The 15618-nt window shown below is 43.8% G+C and overlaps 1 protein-coding gene across 1 annotated transcript in view; it reads left to right on the top strand.

The window, feature by feature from the left end:
- The window catches only part of NRG2 (neuregulin 2), a 244143-nt gene that overhangs the window by 45228 nt on the left and 183297 nt on the right, over nucleotides 1–15618 (top strand).

Consider the following 15618-nt stretch of genomic DNA (forward strand, 5'->3'; position numbering starts at 1 on the left):
CTCCGACTCAAGAAAATCGTTTTCAACGTGGGTTCTGCTTGCGTCAGTTTCAGCTTGGGAGTAGAACAAGCAATTTATTTTTCATCCCTTGGAAGCAGGAGCTGCTTAATGTAAGAAATAAAGTTCTCAGCGCTCTATACCCTAGGACCTAGTAACTGCCAAGTTAGATCCAGTTTGAAAGAGGAGCCAGTGGAGCCCTCCCAGGATGCAAAGTCCTTTAAGCAGATTACAGGTTCCTGATGTACCTTTTACGCACATAAATACTTCCAAAGCTTGGGCTTCGGGGGATACTCACCCCCAACTCTTTTCTCATTGGCTGCCACTGAACACATGGTGATAGTTGTTGTAGTAGGGTCTAGCAATTGAGATCTCAGACCTGTCAAGACCCTAACTGACTCACTGGGTATCTCAGGAGAGTTGTTCAACTTGTCTTTGATTCTCTTTACCCAGTTGTAAAGTGGAGTTATCTTTACATGTAACCATTGTTGGCATTTCAGATCTCTACTGAGGACAGTGCACAGTGCCTGGCACAGAGCTGGCATTAAATAAATGTTTATTGATCAACTGAGGTAGGCTATGCAACCTCTCTTCAGTTTGTAGTGTTGTGTTCCCATTCTGCATTGGATAAAAAGTGTGGCCTGATCAGGGTGAGTGATGAGTGGTGGGTTCTAGGGAAGGAGGCAGAACAGGGGCTTAGCTGGCAGAATGTGGCCCCAAATGCTGTGCCACACAATCCTGCACCTCAGACTGGGTTGCGAGGAGGAGACAGGTGGCTTCTTAGCAACTCAGAGCCCATGGATTCAGATCAGTCTCTGGCATTCTGTTTTGTGAGTAGGAATCTAGCTGCTTGTTCTGGGGTCTTAAACAGAGGAGCAGCTGAGGCATCTGCACCAGGATTGGAGTCACTGTCAGTACCGGGGCTTCCTCAAGCCTCACTCTGAATGCTCTATTCTCAGGAGCCTGTTCTGCAGGTGAGACTGTCTTAGAAAAGAGCATCAAATTGAGCCATTGTCCAGGGCAGGGCATCTGTGAATTTGGTTTTTTAAATGTTTTAATAATGATTTCAATGGAATTGCATTTGTGGTAATCCTTTGAATTTTATTTTATTCAGTTAAAAACATTATTCTGAGAAGGGGTCCATAGGCTTTCCTCCTGTGAAGGGGTCTGTGACACAAAAATGGTTAAGAACTCCTGCTCTAGAGACTACACTATTGTCAGTCATTCAGTCTGTCAACAAGCATTTATTAAGTGCTTACTGTGTACCAGACATTGTGCTAAACACTGTGAGTACAAATACAAGTAGAAAGAGTGAGTGACAGTACCTGTCCTCAAGAATCGTACATACTATTGAAGGAACATAACATAAAAAAAGAAAATGGGAGATTAGTACCCTGCCTGTATGGGGAACTGGTAGAGGAAGATGGAGTACAGCCTGATGAGGAATGAAACAAGATCGGGCTGGACACTGTCTTTAAATGGACATTCTGGGAGAGGCCATACAGTCAGAGGGAGAGGCCTGAGGGGTAGAGGGTGCCTTCAGTGTGTGGACTCCAGGACTGGAATGAGCTTCAGGATAAAGAGCTGGGACATGGTAGAAGTCTAGAATGCAACATGGAGAGGAATGAGCAATTTCCTTAATGATAGGTTGAAGACAAGGCACCTAAGCAGTTAGGAAGGTTCTGGGGTAGGAGAGTACCTGTTACATCTGAACTGTTGGCCATATTCAGCTGTGGCCCCCGGCTATATCCTTGGCCCTGGTCATCTTGTTGATGGTCCAGTGATTCTGGACCATGAGGACCCACATGCTATACTCAGATGAGTATAGCCCCTGTGGAGGAATCTGTGCCTATGGATTGTTCCCTCCTCTGGCAAGGACGGGCACATGCAATGGCAGAAGGTAGTATGTAGAGATAAGGAGAAGAATCCTTAGATGTACCCAGAGAAGCCCAGCCTGAAGCCACAAGAGCCAGGGTGATGGAATGATTGCCGTTCCTTAGAGATGGACATAGGTCAGACAGAAAAACAACCACATCCAACCCAACCAGCCATACTCTGCTCCTTGTTTGCAAATGGGAGCTTGGCCAGTCTGCACCATGACAGTGCCAGAGAGGGAGATCGAGGTTGGCCCTTCTGGGTTACCCAAGATAACATTGTCTGAAGGCCTGGCGTCCTGGGGAGATCAGAGCATCAGTAGATGGTCCACTTTTTGTTAGTCCTTGACGAACTTCTTTTTTTAAATTAAATTTTATTTTTTTTTCTGTCAATGAAAATCCACCTCCTTTCCCTCCCACCTTTCCTATTCCTTACTGAGAAAGAAAAAAAAATTCATCCTTTGTTACATACATATCAAACAAAACAAATTCCCATACTTATCATGTCCAAAAAACTATGTGTCTCAATCTGCACTCTGAGTCCATCATCGTCTGTCAAGATATGAGTATCATCATCGTGAGCCCTCTAGAATGTTTGGTCATTGTGTAGACCAGAGTTCCTTATTCTTTCAAAGTTGCTTTCCTTTGTCATGTTACTGTATAAATTGCTCTCCTGGTTCTGCTCGTTTCACTCTGTATCAGTTCACACAAATGTACCAGGTTTCTCTGAAACCATCCTCTTCATCATTTCTTACAGCACTGTAACATTCTATCACATTCATATAGTACATGCAACGTGCTCATCCATTCCCTAATTGATAGGCACTCCCTCGGTTTCCAGTTATTCGTCACCGTGAAAACATCTACTATCAAGACCAACTTCTTTTTTGTTTTTATTGTTGTGGCTTTACTTATCTATTTTTTAATATTCATATTTAGAAGTTTTGAGTTCCAAATTCTCAATCTTCCTCTAGTCGCTCCCCCACCCATTGAGAAGGTAAGCGACAGAATGCATATTATGCATGTGAAGTCACGCAAAACTTATTTCCACATTAACCATGTTGTAAAAAGGAAAAAAAAAACAGCAAGAGAAAAGAGTGAAAAACAGTACACTTCAATCTGCACCCAGAGTTCTCTGTCTTTGGAGGTGGACAGCATTTTTCACCATGGGTCCTTTGGAATTGTCGTGGATCTTTGTACTGATTAGAGTAGCTAAGTCTTTCACTGTCGATCAGTCTTACAGTATTACTGATACTATGTACCATGTTCTGGTTCTGCTCACTCATCTTTGCATCAGTTCTTATTAAGTCTTCTCTGGTTTGTTTTTCTGAAATCTGCCTGCTCATCATTTCTTACAGCACAGTAATATTCCATCACAACTGTACGCTATAATTTGTGCAGCTATTCCCTATTTGATGCGCATCCTGTCAGTCTCCGATTCTTTGCCTCCACAAAAAGACCAGCCTCTTCTAAATGGTGACATGGATAGTTAAAGTCTTTGTGGAATTGATAGTTGGATGTCTTTTGATTGTAATTTCAGTGCTCAAGCCTTTCTGGGGACTCTGTCCTCCGGTTTCATTTGGGCTGGCTGGAGAAGTAGCTAGGCTGCTGGGAAGGTGTGTCTAGCTTTGTGTAGCACTCTACTGGGCTCTCACCCTTTCTCCTATTTCTTTCCTGGAAACCACCCTTGGCTCCAGAGAGCTTAGAGCATTCTACAGATACTCTCTTAGTGATGTATCCAGTGCTACCTCCCTGTTAGGAAGATAAAGCCTGGGGCTATTCTCCCCATTTTACAGATGAAATTGAGCTAAGGATTTTCCTAAAGTCGTCTGTATAACACTCAATGTCAGATCACAGATTTAGAGTTAGAGGGGTCCTGTGAGGTTTCTAATCTCACTCCCTCATTTATAGAGGAGAAAAACCAGGCTGAGATTTTATAGTCTAAATTTAAATATAAATGCAGATAATAGACATCCCATCCTCGCAATGGGGAGTGGGGTTCAATTCTTTGTCTCTATTTAAGTACGAGTCTGTCCTCAAAAGCTGTTTGTCTCTTTCCCTTTCCTTTCTCCCCATTCGCCATCCTATGTCGGCGTTATTGTGGGGAAAGTACATTGTAAACCTTACAGTGCTCCCTGAGTGTGAATTACTACGATTACTATTTGTCTTCTTTTTTTTCTGTCAATTTATTACCCTACTTGTCCTGCTTTTATTTTTGTTTTATGTTACATTTGATTTTTGGTCCAGACCTAGCTCTGTGGAAGCTTTTCTGGACTCCTGTCCTTTCTCTAGTTTCTTCCCTGGAGCCATCCTTGGTTCCAGAGACCTTAGAATATTCTCCTGACAGTCTCTTGCTGACCCACCCATTGTGACTTCAGGGCAGATCAGCAGCTGCTGCATGATACTGTTTTAGGGCCCTAAGAGGTTAAAGTGATTTGTCCAAGGCTGCATACCAGGTATGTGTTAGAGAGCGGATTTGAACTCAGGGCACTCTAACTCTGAGACCATCTCTTTATCTACCATGACATGCTACCTCTCTGGTCTGTCTCCTTTTATTTTACCCCACTGAGATTAATCTTGGGAGTGGTATACAGGTTGTGGTCAATGCTCCATAGTCAATTAACAAACATTTATTGAGCTCTTACTATTTGGCCAATACCATGCCAGGTGTTGTGGCTGAGGAGGAAGAAGAGGAAGGTTTTGTTTCGGTATGGTGTCTTTTCTCCGATGGGCAAAAACACATCTGAATGCCTTCCTTTATAGTCAGCCGTGGATTAAGTCAACAAACACGGCACACCTACTAGACACAAGCACTGCTAGGTGTCGAGGAGGATATAGAAAGGTTGGAGGCTTGGCCCCTTTCTCAAAAGGTGGTTAAGCTGTTGTTAGGGAGCTGGAACATATGCAGGCGATGAGGTAAATAACACAAGACAGCATGTAATATCAAAGGAGAGGTACAGGAAATGAATACTGGAGGAGGGAGTAATCTCCAGGAGCTGGGGCAGCTGGGGAAAGGCTTCACAGAAGTGGGAATAGGATTTGAGTTGGGTACTGAAGCATGATCAAGGTAGGAAAGCCCTGATATTTTTAGCTCCAGTGAACAAACAAGTTTGGAGGGTACAGAGAATTTGTAGAAGGAGTAGCAGTATTAGATAAGATTGGAAAGACAAGAATCTGATTATGTAAACCCTTGGAGAGCAGGGTTTGGACTGTATCCTGCAGATCAGGGTTTCTTAACCTAGGGTCTATGAACTTTAAAAAAAAAATTGCTAATTATATTCCAATATGATTGGGTTCCTTTGTAGTCTTATGTATTTTATTTTATGCATTTAAAAACATTATCCAAAGAGGGGGTCCCATAGGTTTCACCAGACTGCCAAAGGGGCTGGTGACACAAAAAAAGCTAAGGACCCCTACTCTAGATAATGGACAGCTAGGTGGTGCAGTGGATAGAGCTCTGGGCCTAGAGTCAGGGAGATCTGAGTTAAAATCTGTTCTTAAGACACTAGCTGTGTGAGCCTGGGCAAGTCACTTAACCCTGTTTGCCGCAGTTTCCTCATCTATAAAATGAATTGGAGAAGGAAATGGCAAACCACTTCAATATCTTTGCTAAGTAAACCTTAAATGGGATCATGAAGAATTGAACATGGCTGAAACAACTGAATGTGCCAAATATCCCTTGATTTCTACTTGATTTGTGGATCTTATGCCTTTTTCTCTGTCCTTTCTTTTTATCTGTTATCTTGTTTATAGAGTACATTAATGGTCCCCATTGGGCTCTCTGATGCCTGACTTAGATAATTCATATTTCTCCCAGGCATCTGGGATATGGACTTTATGGCAGAAAGAGGCCCCATTAGTGGCCAGAGCCTGTGTGCTGAGCTGTGGGTCGGGTCAATGGGCCTTCATTCTGCCAGATGCCTTCGGCTCTAACTGGCAGTGCAGGGGAGGACGATCAGGGAAACAAAGGGAGAAGGAGGCGGCATTGTGCTTAGGGAGAATCTCTGAGTCCTAGGAAGGGAGCCAGCAGAGAGCAGCTTTCTCCCGAAGAGAGCAGTGATATAAGGGAGACTGCAGCACCCGAAAGCAGAGTTCTGCTTCACACTATTTTGGGTGATGACATTTCCACTGTGTCTTCATCCACATTCATTCTCCCTGCCTGCCCACCCTCTGTGCCTGCAGCTGATGGACACTCAGACCCACTTATTTAACAGCTCACCGAACGCAGGGCCTACCCTGCTGGCCTTTGGTTCCTCCCTAGCCTTTCCGAGTAAGTGGGTTCCAGGAGTTGCTTGCTCTGGTGAATGGCTCCCTGGCAGACCTAAAAAGGGAAAAGAGGTAAGAAAGCCAAGTCTAGATGAGGAAATGCAGTCAGAATTCAGGCAAATACACATGGGCAATTTGTTTTTCTTTCTGTGCTCTACTTTAAAAAAATACATTTTTATTAATACCTTTTGCTTTTATGTCACATATACTTTGTTTATGTCACATGTCCCTCTCCCAGAGAGCCACCCTTAAAATAAGGATTTTTTTGAAAAAAGAAGAAATTAAGTTCAGCAAAACAGTGAACTCTAAAATGATGAAAAAGTCTAGGGCTATATGCAGCGCTCCACCCTCGTGGTCCCTGATCTTGGCCAAGAATTAGGGAGGCAGGTATCTTCTTGCCCCTCCTCTTTGGGATCAAGATTGGTAGTTATAATTTGGAAGCATCCGATTTTAATTGTTTTGTTGTGGTGGTAGTTCTGACTATTTATCTTGCTCAGCTGTCGTGTGTGTTGTTTGCCTCCTTCTGCTTACTGCTCTATTTCTCTTGAAAGACCAAGTTACTGGAGGGGTGACGTTTGCCAATGATAATACTTCATGTTTCTATCACATTTCTTGTATAAGGACTTTCAAGCGCATGATCTGGAATCTATTGTTGTCCCGGATTTTCCCTTTAGACAGGCCTGTGGGAGTTGGTAGGAGCTGTTCAGATTTATTAAAAGATTATGGCAGAGATAGTCTCATCAGTCCATTTCTGCTTGAGCAGCCTAATGTTGAAGCTTAGCTGGAGCCCCAGAGGATAGACCCATAGCTAAGAAAAGCGCCCTCTCCAGGAAGTGAGCTCTGAGAAGCCCAAGATTTGCTTTGTGCCTTCGGAGTCAAGACTGATGCCCCTCCCTTCCCCACCTTCTACCCAGGTGCTTTGGTTATGTTTAGTGGCACAGTGGGCCTGGGGTCAGAAGACCTGAGTTCAGATCTGGCATCAGACATTTATTAGCTGTGTGATCCTGGGCAAGTCACTTAACCCTGTTTGCCTCAGTTTCCTCTTCTGTAAAATGAGCTGGAGAAGGAAATTGCAAAACCACTCCAGGATCTCTGCCAAGAAAACCCCAAATGGGATCACAAAGAGTTGACGGACACAAGTGAGGCAAGTCAAAAACAACTGGACAGCAATGAACAGTGGAGATGGGAAGTTTGGGACCCATTTATGAAAGGAGAGGACACAGTATTTTCTGGGACCCTAATACTTGGAAGGAGCAAATACTGGGCATGATTCAGACTGATGAAGGATTCTCTGCTTAACATCAGTAGTGTCCTGGGGTATAGCAGAAGGTTTCTGAATTGAGGGATATATCCTCTGGGGGAATAGCCAAAGCCTGTTATTTCCCTTTATGGACTCTGAAAATTTCATTTCCAAAATGAATAGTTAATAACCCACTTTCTCAAACTGCCCCCCCAAAGTTGTTTGACATAATAAAAAATTGAGTGATTATACATATATTCCCTATTAGGGCTATGTAATAGTATGTGTTATACTAAGGAAGGCGTTAGCTCTTTTACAAACATCATAACCCCCTTTGGCAATCTGGTGAAGCCTCTGGACTCCTTTTCAGAAGAATGTTTTTAGAGCATAAAATAAAATACATAAGGATACCAATTGTATCGAAATAATTATCAAAATATTAACCAAAAAAATCCAAGCTCAAGGCCCCCAGGCTAAGAAGCCCTGTGTTGCTTAGGACAGGAGTGGCAGTAGTCTGGACCCGCCAAAGAAGACAGATTGGATAACCCTAGAGTATTCTCTATGTGCTAGCCAACAGAAATGGTGGGAGAGTCCACTCTGGAATCTCAGTTTCACTTCTGTTTAGTGTAAGACATAGCTGTTTAACAGATAGTGATCTCTTTCCATCCCTTCTTCTTCAATAGATTGCTCCCTCTTATCAGCCCTTCTCTCTCACCAATCTCCAATCGCTCCTTTTCTACTGGTTGCTTCCCTACTGCTGTAAACATTCTTATGTCTCCCCCATACTAAAAAAACCCTCGCTTGACCCGTCCATCCTCACCAGCTATCACCCTATATCTCCTCCCTTTTGTGACTAAATTCCTGGACAAGATTGTCGGCAGTAGGTGCTTCCATGTCCTTTGCTCTTCCGTGTTGTCTCCTCTATTAGACTACGAGCTCCTTGAGACTGGGGACTTTTTTTTCCTTTTTTCTTTTCTTTGTATCCCTAGCACTTACAATGTTTGGCACACTTGACTGTACATGCCTGCGTTATTTCTCTCCACCCCTTACCCCCCCCCCCCCCCGCCCCGTGTGTCTCTCTCTCTCTCTCTCTCTCTTCCCCACATAGCTATGGGATTTTGTGGCCTGATGTTTTCCTTTCTCCAAGTTGAACTCACACGCTTCCTTAAGAGAGTCACTTCTTTAGGAATCAGGTACTGTTTGTGGGAGATCAAAAATAGGTTGGCTTGCAGCTAGAGAGGCCCAGTTGGGGCCACCAAGGACTGAAGTTCTGTGGTAATCATGATGCTCTAGCACTGCCTCCTGCCCCTCTGTGTGTAGGACTTGGAGCTTCTTGGGGAGGGGACTGAATAGCCTTGACCCTACTTGGCACTTAGAAAATCATGGCGATGGCTGGGGGGTGGGGTGGGTGTCTTCTTTCAGAAGATATCATCTAATGGCCAGTGTCTCCCAATGCATCCTGGGCCATCTCCAGTCGTCCTGGTGAATATCAGGCCACTAGACCCAGATGGGTCTGGAGGAGAAAGTGAGGCTGGTGACCTTGCACAGCCCTCCCTCACTCAAATCAAAGTTAAGTGCAAGTCAGTCATCATTTCCCTGATGTCATGGCCCTCTTCGAGAATGAAGGACAAACACAATCATCTAATGGCCTTTTCTTAATCCTCATCCCTCTTTGACCTCTCTGCAGCCTTTGAAGTTGTCATCATCCTTTTCCCTTGAATTCTCTCTTCTTTCTAGGTTTTCATAACACTCCTCTCTCCTTGTTCTCTTCCTACCTGTATGACAGTTCCCTCTCTGTCTCCTTTTTCCAGGTCATTTGTTGCCACTTTCTGGACTCCATATTTTCTCCTTTAATTTATTTGATTTAGAGACTCCCTTTTTTGTTTCCTAGTTTCACCACTTCTCCCACCTCTGTTCTATCCCTTATCCTGCCATCCTTTTGAATTTCTAGCCTTGTTCTACTTTTGGGTCCTCAAATACATACTTTGGAGTGAGACAATTAGTCTGGATTATGGACAAGGTGTTTACCCACCCCCTAGAGCTCACGGGCTTGTCTCTTAATTCTTGGTGCTTCCTTCACCTTGAAAGGCAAGAGGAAACTCCTCAAGAGGTTCTAACATCAGAAATCCTCAGACTAGGGGTCTTTTGTTTTATGTGGATTCCAGTCCTGAGGTCCTTCTTCAGGTTCCCCGGGCAAAAGCAAGCTCTGGGAGCACAGAAAGAGGGGAGGGCTGAGGTATGGTGTAAAGGGCACTGACCTGAGTGACCAAAGAGGTGTGCACAGACCTTGAGAGTCCAGGGATTGGACTGGAAGCAGATGCTGAGGGGAGGAAAGAAACTTGGAGACCGTCACTACCTGAGACTAAATGGAAGGAGCTCTCGCTTTCTTCTGTCGTTTCACTTTAATGATAACAGCTGTGAGGATCCCCCAGTGCTTTAATTGTGTTTATTATTTGTTATCCTACTTATACTCCCTATATCCATGGGAGGTCAATATAACGAGAGTACTTCGTCTCATTCTTCAGATGAGGAAACTGAGGCCCAGGGAGTCAGAGTGACTTACCCAAAGCCACCTGGCCCTCCGCTCCCAACCTCCAGCCTGGTGTTCTCTCTACCAATCAAACCTCTTCCTCAGCTCTGCCCCCACCCCCACCCCTAAGTCTTACTGCTTACCCTTCAATGACACTATAAACTTCACAAAGGCAAGACTCATGACTTTTATCATACACTGCAATTTAATTCAAGAAGCATTTTTGAACACCTCCTCTGTGTCAGGGAGTAGCAAGGTGCTGGTGATACTAAAACAGGATGAAAAACAACCCCTGTGCTTCAGGAGCTTGCAATCTGCCAGAACTTAACACTCACCCTGTATGCTCCCTCCCTCCATCAGCATTTGTCAGAGGGCTGAGCACATAGTAGGTGCTTAAAAAGATTTATTGACTGAACCTCTGGACATCTATAGCACTTTGTTCTTAGCTTTCCTGTGGCATTTATCACATGCTGCCTAGCATCATAGCAATTTGTTTGTGTGTCATCCCTAGGAGTGTGGGAATTTGTCTCATTCCTTCTTGTATTCTCTATAACAACTAGCACAGGGAATTGTGCCCAGTAAACATTCAATGAATGCTTGACAAAATTGAATAAGTGTTTATGGGGTAAACAAGAGAGCCTCTTCCTAGGTGAGATCCTCCCAGACCCATGGGTACACGGACTCTCCCTTATAGACTGGCCTGGTTGGAAAGAAGTGTGTAAGTTGAGCCTTGATAAGTGGTGAGGACTTCCCTGCTCACTCTCCCTGTCTTGGAATTTATCACTCATTCCATGGATGCCATAATCAGAGTGGAGGAGCAGAAAATGCCCTAGATGAGTAAAGAAGGCAGCGAAGGCCTACATGGGTTAGTGAGGCCTTAGAACTGGGCATTGGGGAGCAGTGTGACACAGCACTGCTTTTGGAAGCTAGAATGCCATCTCTTTAGCCTCAGAGTGCAAACATCTAATCTTCTTCCTCTCGAATCATATCTCAGAGGACGTGGGTCCAAGTCTTGGCTCTGCCACTTATGCCCTGTATGCCTCTGGACAAATCGCTTAACCTTTCTGGCTTTTAGTTTCCTCATCTGTAAGATGAACCCCTAAAGCCCCCCCTCCTAGCTCTAAATCTATGATCTTATATATTTTTCTGCCCCGTTGGCAGCTGTAATCCCATATGACACATGTGGCCCCATTACTTCTGTCATTTATCCCAAGACCATGACTTCCCTCAGCCCTTTTCTTGTTCAGTCACTTCAGTCATGTCTGATTCTTCCTGACCCCATTTGGGCTTTTTTAAACAAAGATACAGGAGTGGTTTGCCATTTCCTTCTCCAGCTCATTTTACAGATTAGAAAACTGAGGTAAGCAGAGCTAAGTGATTTGCCCAGGGTCACACAGGTAGTGGGAGTCTGAGGCCAGATTTGAACTTAGGAAAATGAATCTTCCTGACTCCATGCTTGGCACTCTGTAAACTATGGTGCCACCTAGCTGCCATTTTACGGTACAACTTATTGAGCATGTATTGCCACCCCCACCAGCCTTCCCCCGTCTCCCCCGAAAAGAATTTGTTCTTCCTCACTTTTTTGGCTTCTCCAAATTCTGGAAGACCCAGCTTAAATTCTCCCTGTAAAACCTTCCCCACTCCAGCCTAAGGTGATTTCTTTCTCCTCTGAGTCACCACATAACAGCTTACACTCATTGTAAACCATCGGAGCTCAAACAATGACCAAATGAGGCTCGGGCCGGGACCTGAAGCAATTGTTTCTGTCTTGGCCAGAACCCCTGAAGGTCTTCCTCTCCCAGATCGATTTCCTTTCCTTTCCTTTTTTTCTTTTCTCTTCTTTCTTTCTTTCTTTCTTTCCTTCCTTCCTTCCTTCCTTCCTTGGTAAAAGAGGCCATTCTTTGCTTCATTTCTTCCCTAGCCTTAATCACCGAATGGGTGTTACCTTAGACAAACTGCGACCTGGGAAAGACCTTAGCTTAAAAAGGCCAAAGTCTCCCGCTATGTCCAGGGCCATCTCCGGTCGTCCTGATCTATTTCTTGCCACTGGAACCAGACGGCCCTAGAGGAAAGAGTGAGGCCGGTGACTTTGCACGCCCTTCCTCACTTAAATCCAGTTCATTTGCAAATCATGACGTCAACTTCCCGATGTCATGGTCCTCTTCAAGAATGAAGACAAACAACAGCAACAGCAACGTAACACTTACTGTATGTACCATTAATTTGGCAATTAATCACAGGCTGCCTCTCGACAGTTTTTGTGTTATCATGTCACCTCTTGTATTTTGTTAGCTTTTTAATATATAATGATTTTTTCTCTCCTACTATGCTGTGAGCTCTGAAAATAAGGACTCTTAAAAAAAGGGAAAGGGACCTATTTGTACAAAAGTATTTGTAGCAGCTCTTTTTGTGGTGGCAAAGAATTAGAAATTGAGGGGATGCCCATCCATTGGGGAATGGCTGAACAAGTTGTGGTACACGATTGTGATAGAACACTATTGTGCTGTAAGATATGATAAGCGGGATAATTTCAGAAAAACCTGGAAAAACTGACATGAACTGATGCAAAGGGAAGTGAGCAGAGCCAGGAGAATGTTGCACACAGTAACAGCAAAGTGGTATGATGAACTGCGAATGACTTAGCTATTCTCATCAATACAACAAGCCAAGATAATTCTGAAGGACTCATGATAAAAAAAATCCTCCCCATCTCCAGGGAAAGAACCAATGAAATCTGAATGCAGCTCAAATCATACTATTTTCACTTTCTTTTTGTGGAGTTTTTTGTTTTTGGTTTTTTTTTGGTCTGTGTTTTCTTTCACAACATGAATAATATGGAAATACGTGTTGCATGATTGCACATGTATTACCTACATCAAATTGCTTACCATTTCATCAAGGAGGGAGGAGAGGAAGGGAGAGAATTTGGAACTCAAAATCAAAAAAATGAATGTTAAAATTATTTGTACATGTAATTGAGAAAAAATAAAAATTATTCGTAGAAAAAATGAAACAGAGAGTTTTTGTTTTCTTTATTGTATCTTTCCTTCAGTACCTAAGCCTGGATTGTGTGCTCACGCATCAAACACATGATGAATATTTATTGGTTGTTGACTATAGATGCTTTGCTATTTCTATTATTTGGTGTATCTAATTAAGCTGTGAGCTTTATAAGGTCAGAGAATGGCTCTTATCTTTTCCTCATGTCCTCTCCCCTTCCCTCATCTCAGCGTGGGGATTGTTAGGTGAACATTATTGGTGATGGATGGGAAAGTGGAAGAATTCCTGTATCTCCAGGGAGTCACTCCTGCATTGATCAAAATTTCTAATTAGTCTGTCTCCCACTGATCAGGATCTACAATTTTACAGAGAATGTTTCCTAGGTTACCCTCTACTTGAGTATTTTCAGAGCTCTTTGTATATTAGGTGAGAGGAGGTAGAAGGATCACAGGCATGAATTCTATAGGCTTCCTCTGCCATGGAGCCTAGTGGAGGAGAGTCCAGAGCGTGCTGCGCTGTACATCGACAGCATTGTCTCTTTCGTTCTGTGAGGTCACCTTTAATGCTGGAACCATAAAGATCTCCCACCAAACCTCTCAGCCTGCCTCCCATTTAGCTCCTCCTCACCTACCCCGACTCAAGAATTACCAATCAATTTGGAGATTTTCTTAAATTACAAGATAATAGAAGAAAATTAGGTATTTAAAAGAATTAACTTATGGATTCTGTCTCTGGAGGATTAGACTACTTTGGAACATTAACCTCCTGGTGCCCAGTGAAAGGCAGGGGACATTTTTTTGTAGTCTGGACTGGCCTGCTGGGAAAACGTTTTTCTTTTCTGATTCCTAAACCAACCAGGGTTCTTTAATCCCCTCCTCCCTAGCAAAGGTTTCAGGTTTCTGTGACTGCTACTACTTTTTAAAAAACTACCTTCTTAAAGGACAGCTAGGTGGCACAGTGAGTAGAACACCAGTCCTGGAGTCAGGAGGACCTGAGTTCAAATCTGGCCTCAGACACTTGTCACATGTACTAGCTGTGTGACCTTGGCCAAGTCACTTAACTCCAATTGCCCTGCCTTCTCCCCTCCAAAAAAAAAAAGATATCCAGATACCAGAACAGGCCAAGGGACTGTGGTTTATGTAACATGGAAGCAATAGAGACACTGGAAGCTCAGTGCTTCGCTTTCTCTTGCCTCAGTTCCCCTCATTGCAGTATAGGGGTTGAGTTTCTCCTTAGTGTCCTGGATTCATGAAGGAGACTGACGAATGCACAGGAAGTATTGACAAAGATGGGGTGATAATGAGGCTTGACCCAGGCTGCTTTATACCTGTCTTGAGGCTTGGTTGGCATCCCAGCTGTGAGAATCGGATCATCCCAGTGGCCTAAATATAGAACTGGAAGCCCCAAGTGCCAAGTTCTAGTCCTGGCTTGTCCATTGACTCACAGTATGACTCTGCATAAGACACTCTCTTTTCCTCCCTGCCATGGCTGGTAGGAGGGAGATAATGACCCTGACTCACCCCCTAGAGAGAAGCTAATTAGGACTCACAGAGGTGCCTGAGCTGGCTGAAAGGGAGCTGGACAGGGTTACAGAGAGGGCTTCTGTCCCTCACACTGTTTAGACTGGCTTAGCTTGTTTGGCTGAGACGGAAAAGTCCTGAAGAAAGTCTGTTTCCCATGGCATCTCCTCTTTTGGCCCCCATAATAATGATAATGAGGATGATGGTTCACATTTAATATAATATGTTGTTGTAGTTCAGTTGTGTCCAACTCTTTGTGACCCCTTTTGGAGTTTTTTTTGGCAAAAATGTTGGAGTGGTTGGCCATTTCCTTCTCCAGCTCATTTGACAGAGGAGGAAATAGAGGCAAACAGTGTTAAGTGACTTGCCTAGGGTCACACAGCTAGTGTGTCTGAGGCTAGATTTGAACTTGGGTCTTCTGATTTCAGGCTCAGCGCTCTATCCACTGTGCCACCTAGCAGCCGCAATATGATATGTTACTCTTCACAAAATGTTTTTGTTAGAACAGCTTTCCAAAGTAAAGTGTGCAAATATTTTGTAAAGAGACTGAGGTTTTCCTCTAGTGAAAATATAAGCACCAAAGCCAAAGGACTTGGACGTTGAAAGATATACATGAAAGAAGCAGGAGTGACCAGTGGCATGGAAGACAATGATTTTACCTTGACCTTGCTATGCTTAACTTTTTTTATGTCTCAAATTAATTTACGTGACAAACCAGAGAATCTCTAACCCTAAATCACACAGTCGTCAGGGACAAAAGACTGAGATTCATCCCCAGGTCCTGGGAGTTAAAAGAAAAGACTTTAATCTAGGGACATATCTCCTTTTGGTAGCTGGATATACTGGCTCATAGCCTCTGACCATGACTAAAGGGCTGTCAACCTGCCTGTATCAGGTAGAGGATTTCTAGTCACTGTACCCTAGAATACTGAAAATAATATGACCAACAGGTAGAGCTCTGAAGAAATGAAACCCAGAAATCGGTACTAGTGAACAATACCTGGTAGCAATCACGGTATCAGATTGACCCTCTCAGGAAAAAGCAGAAAAGCTGAGGAGAGACAGGGAGGGCGTTCCAGAGATCCGGACAAAACTCATTGCATGCCCAGCCCAGAGCAGGATTGAAGCCAGTAGTGGGATAAAAACATTACAAGATATTGATAGCCCTGCAGCTTTGGAGACGAGTTACTT

This window comes from Trichosurus vulpecula, chromosome 3, assembly GCF_011100635.1.
Source record: "Trichosurus vulpecula isolate mTriVul1 chromosome 3, mTriVul1.pri, whole genome shotgun sequence".
In the NCBI taxonomy this organism is placed as follows: Eukaryota; Metazoa; Chordata; class Mammalia; order Diprotodontia; family Phalangeridae; genus Trichosurus; species Trichosurus vulpecula.